We start from the raw sequence: 7,486 nt of genomic DNA on the forward strand, positions 1-7,486 counted from the left end.
AGACGCGGATATAAAGGGTAGATTGGAGTAGAGATTTTTGTATGGTTACTCTCAATGTTTGTAAGAATAACAGACTCGTTAAATAAAAATCAACTTGTATTAACTTTAAGATGCATTAAATACCAACAATACATACAAATATTAAATAACTTTAAATTTTCCAGTCTAACAAATAAACACTTTATTATCGTGAATTAAAGAAAATGGATAGCGGAAAAATATACGCAAGAAAGTTGACTAATTGTAGTACTTTCGTAATCGGCAAATGGTAAATCAAATTCCTCTTAAGTTTTTCTTAGGTAAACCAATCTATCGATTAAGTTTACAGCTAACCATTTTGGTTTATACCCCAATTACCAAAACCGGAACTGGTGACTACCAAAATAGGTAGTGACGTCATTGTACGTCATTTGAAGTAAAAGAATTCAAAGGTGTTCCGATTGTAAAAACATAGGCAAGAATAACAAAAAGTTTTAGAGTTAACAATGTTTAAACATAGTTATACGGGTCATTTTCAAAAAATGTCGAATTTTGAAATTGAAAAAAATATTAAAAGTTACTTATTCAAACAACCCTCTACATAAACAAATCAAAACAAACAGTACTTTAAGAACAACATATTAAAAGATGCAATCTTAATGATGTCATACAAGAATATGTTGAAACATTTTTTGATCGGTGGTACATTATTTTGTCTATCCTGTTACCATTTTCAAAAGAAATTTTGGGTTATTAAGAAAAGGTTTAGATAAAATGTTAAGCTTGTTTTAAGTAGACAATTAGATGGGTTTCAAGAGAATAAACTTCTATATATATTCATTCTGTAATATGATAGATTATTTGCCAATTTTCCAGGTTGTACTGAAAAATGCCTCTAAAAATTGGTTTTCAAAGGTTGTAAAAATTACCACCAGTAATGCAAGTCTAAGATAGCAATTTATATTGTTCGGCATTTTTTCACCCTTTCAAATAAACCCAACATCAAGTAAATCCCTCATAAGTTAGTTTACTTTTCTCTATATTTCATTGGTAACAGGAACGTAAGTTTCTGATATATTACTATATAAAAGTCTATCCTGTTACCTTTTTGTCTATCCTGTTACCGATATCAGTATTGCACCTGCGAATGCCTAATTGGGAAGATTAAGACGTTATAACCTTAAGATGACTTCAAAAAACGAAATATTTCATTCGTTTTGCACCTATATGTTAAGATAAAAAAATTAACGACGTTTTTGTCTACAATTGTCTATCCTGTTACTGTAACCATAGTAACCATAGTAACAGGATAGACATAACAGGATAGACAAATTTCTTCGTTTTTGATTGCTGTTGTGAAATAACTACTCCCTTTGGTGAAGTGATTATGTTTTTCTATTGTGAATTTGGTTTCCAACACGTTATTGCAATTTTTACAAGTATACTGTTGGTGTATTTAATCAAAATTGGTGGTAACAGCATAGACATGAAAAAAAGTACGCTATATTTTTTTCACTAAATGTCTTGAAATTTCTTTTCTCTACACTGTCGTTCAAGAAACGAGGCGTTTTAAATGTAAAGATTACTTTGTACTTTTAAGATCAACACTGACTGATTCAATATTCATAGGGAGAATAATTTAACGGCTGATTTAAGTAGCGGTAACAGGAAAGACATGAACCTCCTGTACGCAGATTCGATTTAGTTTGTAGATAATATGTTACATACAATGATATAGAAGCTACGATTTTTCGTTAAAGTAATATTTAACGTTCTTAAAAAGTCCCTTTTGCAGATATCAAGCCGATCAGAAAATCGCAAAAAAATCATTTGAAATGTGATTTTCTGACACTGTACGCAGACAAATACCCCCAAAATGGGTCTTAAATGCAGTTTAATCTTATCAAAATAGATGTAAGGTGTGTTTATTATTAATGTACTGAATCACAAATCTGACAAGCTTTCATTTAAACCATTACAACTGAAATTTCCATTAGAAATAAAAAAAGTTAGCATGGGTGTACTGAAAATTCGACATTTTTTGAAAACGACCCATACAAGAAATATATAATAAGAAAAGTCAATTATCAGTACGATTTAAACAACGTCATCACACAATAATAGGGGAAACAAGTTCCATTTCAGGGAACCCACATTTTGTTACAATATAAACATTCACGGTATCACTATCTGTCGATATCTATATTTTGCCATTAGACAAGTTCGTGTTTTTATCTGCCTGTTTATGAACTCTTTACACTTATCAATTGAATACTATTTTAGTCTTAGATACATGATGGTTTTTTTTGTTTTTGTTATTGGTTTTAATCTAGCTTTCAGTAACTTGGACTACTCTCGGATCTGTACTTTGTGTCTTGTGTGTTTAAATAGCTTTTTTTGTGTGCTGTGTATCGGTGTTTGATGGGTTATGGCCATTGCAATTAATTTTATAGTTTGTTCTTATGTGGGACTGTTTTATTTGCACACCACTGTGAAAGGTTTAGCGCCAGCATCGGTGATTTTCGTTTGTTGCTGCCTATCATATTCGGTTTTCGTTAACTGTTTTGTACATAATCAGGCTGTTTGAATAATTTTAAACTTGACATTTCTGGACCTTTTATAACTGACTATGCGGTATGTGTTTTGTTTATTGTTGAGGGTCGTTCACTGAACAATAGTTTTGAATTAATTTTCTACATTATGTTGTCTCTGGTGGAGAGTGGCCCCATCATCAATCAGATTCCATCGTTTTATATTTTTTACAAGTTTATCATGAAGAAAGCCAAAATGTCTTCGCAGAAATCTATGAAATAAACTCATCATAGATACGAGGACTAAGTTTTGTGTATACACCAGACGCGCGTTTCGTCTACAAAAAGACTCATCAGTGACGCTCGAATCCAAAAGAGTAAAAAGGCCAAATAAAGTACAAAGTTGAAGAGCATTGAGGACCAAAATTCCTAAAAGTTTTGCCAAATCCAGCTAAGGTAATCTATGCCTGAGGTAGATAATATGTTGTCTGTCAATATCAACAAGCCTTGAAAAATTAGATCGTGTCAATATAAGAAAAATGACAATTATATATATATATAATGAAATTGAGAATGGAAATTCGGAATATGCCAAAGAGACAACAACCCCACCAAAGAGTAGACAACAGTCGAAGTCCACCAATGGGTCTTTAATGCAGCGCGAAACTCCCGCATCCGGAGGTGTTCTTAAGCTGGTCCCTAAACAAAAATGAATACTAGTTTAGTGATAATGGACCTCATACTAAACTCCAAAATATATACAAGAAACTAAAATTAAAAACCATAAAAGACTAACAAAGGCCAGAGCTCGAGTATCCTGAATTGGGAAAGGCGCAAAAATGCGGCGGGGTTAAACATGTTTTTGAGATCTCAATCCCCGCTGATACATCTATTCAATGTAAAAAAAACAAACACACAACAATACGCACAGTAAAACTCAGTTCTTAAGACGTCCGAGTCCGATGTAAGAATAAGTAACAAACGAAATTATACAAAATGACAATGATACCTTTATAACAAAGGACTACTAGCAGTTACTGACATGTCAGCTCCATAACTCAATTAAACTGATTGAAAGATTATGTCTTCATCCTATAAAAATCAAGTTCAATCCCTCCCATTAGGGAATTAGTATTATACCATGCATCATAAAATATATGAAAACAACATAACCCGTATCATACCAATAACTGGTTTTAGAATAAATGTGTTTATTTCCGATGCAAAGACCCTATAAGTGAATCAATAATAAAGCAAAATTTGCCATCTTGAATGACCTGACATCAGTATCGTAACTATATCCCTTCTGAATAATTATGTTTACAGGTTTTGTTAGCTTTTGAGGTAAATGCCGACATTTTCGTGCTTTGTAAAGAATATTACTACAAAAAATGGATGTGAAATACCTGAGCGTATGAGATGTTTGCATGTTGAATTATATTTACGAATAATGTCCTTGTACCGATGATAAAATTTAGTAAACCATTGTGGAAAAGTTGTTTTGACTAGTTTGTGTTATCGAAAACCCTGGTGTATTTATAAGTTTTCTGTAATACACAAGTTTCTCTCGCTAAAATCTAATACATTGTTACATACACGTGCGAATCGTATAAGTTGAGATATATAAAAACCATAAGATGGTGACAAAGGAACGTCACCATTATGAAAATGGACAATTAACGATAGGAAATGAAAATTCGTCTCTTTTATAAGTTGTTCCGTAAAACTAAAAATCTCCAATTTTTTAAATACAGAAACATATGTTCGAAACATCACAGATTTCTAAAGAAAGTAGAGTAGATCCTTATCGTCTTCACGATTTAATTGTTTCTATTTTAATTGTTTCCACTTTAGACTAATGAATTTAAGTCTTCAGTTTGAAGGTTTTTTTTAAGCTTTACTAAGCGTCACTGGTTGGTCTTGTGTGGACGTAACGCACGTCTGGCGTATCAAATTTTTAACCTGATACCTTTTGTTGGCTATTATTCATCGGGGGATTTGGCATGCCACAAAACCAGGTTCAACCCACCATTTTTATTTTAAAATGCCCTGTACCAAGTCAGGGAAATTGCAATTGTTATATTATAGTTCGTTTATGTGTGTGTTACATTTTAATGTTGTGTTTTTTTTGTGTGTCATAGTTCTGTTATATTTGATGCGTTTCCCTTAGTTTTAGTTTGTAACCCGGATTTGTTTTTTTTTTCTCTATCGATTTATGAATTTCGAACAGCGGTATACTGTTTTTGCCTTTATTTAAATGCAGTTGTTTGTTTGTTTTGTCTTTATTTATTTGTTTGTGACAGTATTTTTTTTTGCTGTAACTTAATGCTTCCTTCTCAACTACAACAATAAATGCAATATGTATATTTTTATTATTTACATATTAACTACTTACTATTTAACCAATATTGCACTTTTTTTCGAACGCTGAGATTTGTTTCCAAGCTTCTAGTGTTAGAGGATCTGAGAAACTGTAAACTTTATGCACAACCGCCTTGTTGGATAAATAGACATCACAAGATACACAGTTCTGGTAGCATTTGACATGTGCGTTAAACGCATACGTCTTCAACTCATTACATTTCTGTCCTGGACCCAAAGATTCTTTGTATTTTCCTATCAGAGCTTTTGTTAAACATGGCGTCGCACAGTCCATAGATTTTTGTCCAGCTGTTGTAAAACTTGAAAAGAAACTCTTTCGTCTGTTACAGTACTTGTATGCAAATGCCAGAAGATACCCAGACGAACCGCATTGCCGTTGTTGTTCAAAACATTTGTAAAATTGACAATCCCCACTATTCCCTTTAGCTACACATTCAGGATCAACTGATGCTATAAAAAAAATGGAAAAATGTTTAGCATTGGTAAAACTCAAGTGTAAAATAAAGGCAGAATGTACCAAAGGATTATTCAAACTCAAAAATAAAAATTAACTGCCAATGCCATGGTTAAAAGAGAAAAAGACAAGCATAGAAACAACAGTACATAAAACGTAACATAGAAAACCACAAACTGAGAAGCACGAAACCCACCAAAAAGTGAGGATGATCTCGGTAATCATGATGCACCTGTCGTGTTAGTCATTGTAATACAAACCTCGGTAATAAGTCTGATTATTTCTTATGCAGCAAAAATACTGCAATCTGATTGGTTAATTACCCCGGTGTAAATAACACCCCACCCTGGTTCACCCCGGGATAAATAAAATTTTGCCAAAAATTTCAGAATTTTTGTTTTTGCCAAGATAAAGAAAAAAAAGACAAAAAAAGACAAAAAAATAAATAATCAAAATAAAATGTTCAAAAAATTCATAAAAAAAAAAAAAAAAATTCAAAAAATTTTAAAAAATATTTTTAAAAAAAAATTTTCCCGGAAAACTCAAAGAACACAAAAAATTTTCTGATTTTTTCCAAAAATTAAGTAAAAAATATTTTACAATGTGCAGCAACATGGACATTGAAAAAATGTTACACTGTAAATTTTTCATAACCTTTTTTTCAATTTTACATCCTGGTTTCAAAATGAGTAAAGGAATTGTTCATAAGAAATAAATTCGTTATCTTGGTGTAATCAGGGGTGTACGGAATTTTACACCGTTGTTTAAAAATCATACACCCATTCGGCTGCGCCTCAGGGTGTATGAATTTTCAACAACGGTGTAAAATTCTGTACACCCCTGATTACACCAAGATAACTAATATTCTTATTCGAAGTTTGTTTATACAACTTACATGTAAGTACAGTTTAGAGCTGTGTGGAATAAACACGTATATAGGAGGTTTTGCCATGACCCGTAATTGACACTAAAATAAAAAAAGTTAATAAGGAGAAAAATGTGTTAGAGCAAAGACACGGGGGGTCTCTTCCTATAATTAGGTATATACAGATGTGCCGCTGGAATGGGTCTTTTTTTACACATCAAATGTATCAATGGGTTGCGATTTCACCAAGTTAATATGTCAATGGGTCAATAATTTTCATCTTTCGATTAGATTTTTGTATAAATGATTGTTTTTTAAGTCAAGGTGTAAAAAATGTAATATGTGATAACTGGGGAATATTTGAATGGTTTATTATTTTGCTATGAAATATGTTACTGGGTCAGGATTTCACAAGACTACAATAAATGAAAGGGGTTTGAAATTCCTGCTGCACATCTGTACCCAAAAACCCATGTTGAGACCCCCTCCCCCTCTGAGCAAAGATGACAGAAAAAAGTGTAAGCCAAATACAGCTGTTATTTTCACTTCATATATGGGTCCTTTGTTATTTATGTTGTCTTTCGACCATGATGGATTATAGCATCTTTACACATAGCAAACAACTTATAGATTAAAACATGATACAAATATAGAAACTACTTTATCAGTGAAAGATTTTCATTGAAATCAAAATCGTGTATTTCTTATAGTGTCAACTAGCACTTTTTGTGGTGACCTTGAAAAAAAAACCATTTTCACATTAGACGACAAATTCCACGTGCATAAGAATCAAATTTTACAAAACACTTTGAAATGTATATCTGTGAACTTTTTAATAAAGAGATCATATTAAAAAAATAATATCTTTAAAATTTACCTGTTGTGAATATTGGAAAAGTCACAAGAAAAATAAGTACAAACTTGCACACAGTAAGATCCATTCCCTCAATTGTGCACAGTGTAAATATGATGATTCCGCGTAGAATGTTGTCACGGAAAAATCAGATTTTCCGTTTATATATTTTACTAAGGAATAAAAAATTTGATGCAATTAAAAGATGTGACAAATGAAATTGACAGCACTATTAATCCAGTCTGCGTTAAGACTAATTAAATACAATTAACTTGATTTATTACACCATTAAAACTATTGTTTTAGTTTTTATATGATACAGACAACAACAAAAAACATTAAACAAATCCGGTTTATCGTAAAAATATTCTTAGAAATATCATTAATAAAAATGTATTTCTTCGAAAGTATTTTAGGACTAC

At 31.7% G+C, this 7,486-nt stretch overlaps 1 long non-coding RNA gene across 2 annotated transcripts; it reads right to left on the minus strand.

The window, feature by feature from the left end:
* Positions 1 to 2,055: 2,055 nt before the first annotated feature.
* LOC143044233 (uncharacterized) lies at positions 2,056 to 7,223 on the minus strand. 2 transcript variants are annotated; one of them, XR_012968601.1, is made up of 3 exons: positions 7,089 to 7,223; positions 4,906 to 5,342; positions 2,056 to 3,209 (listed from the first exon to the last, which is right to left on the minus strand). It is a non-coding gene; the product is annotated as an uncharacterized LOC143044233 (long non-coding RNA). The 2 variants fall into 2 exon arrangements; XR_012968602.1 differs by lacking the exon at positions 2,056 to 3,209 and having other exon boundaries at positions 4,864 to 5,342.
* Positions 7,224 to 7,486: the final 263 nt, after the last annotated feature.

Source organism: Mytilus galloprovincialis, chromosome 9 (assembly GCF_965363235.1).
Source record: "Mytilus galloprovincialis chromosome 9, xbMytGall1.hap1.1, whole genome shotgun sequence".
In the NCBI taxonomy this organism is placed as follows: domain Eukaryota; kingdom Metazoa; phylum Mollusca; class Bivalvia; order Mytilida; family Mytilidae; genus Mytilus; species Mytilus galloprovincialis.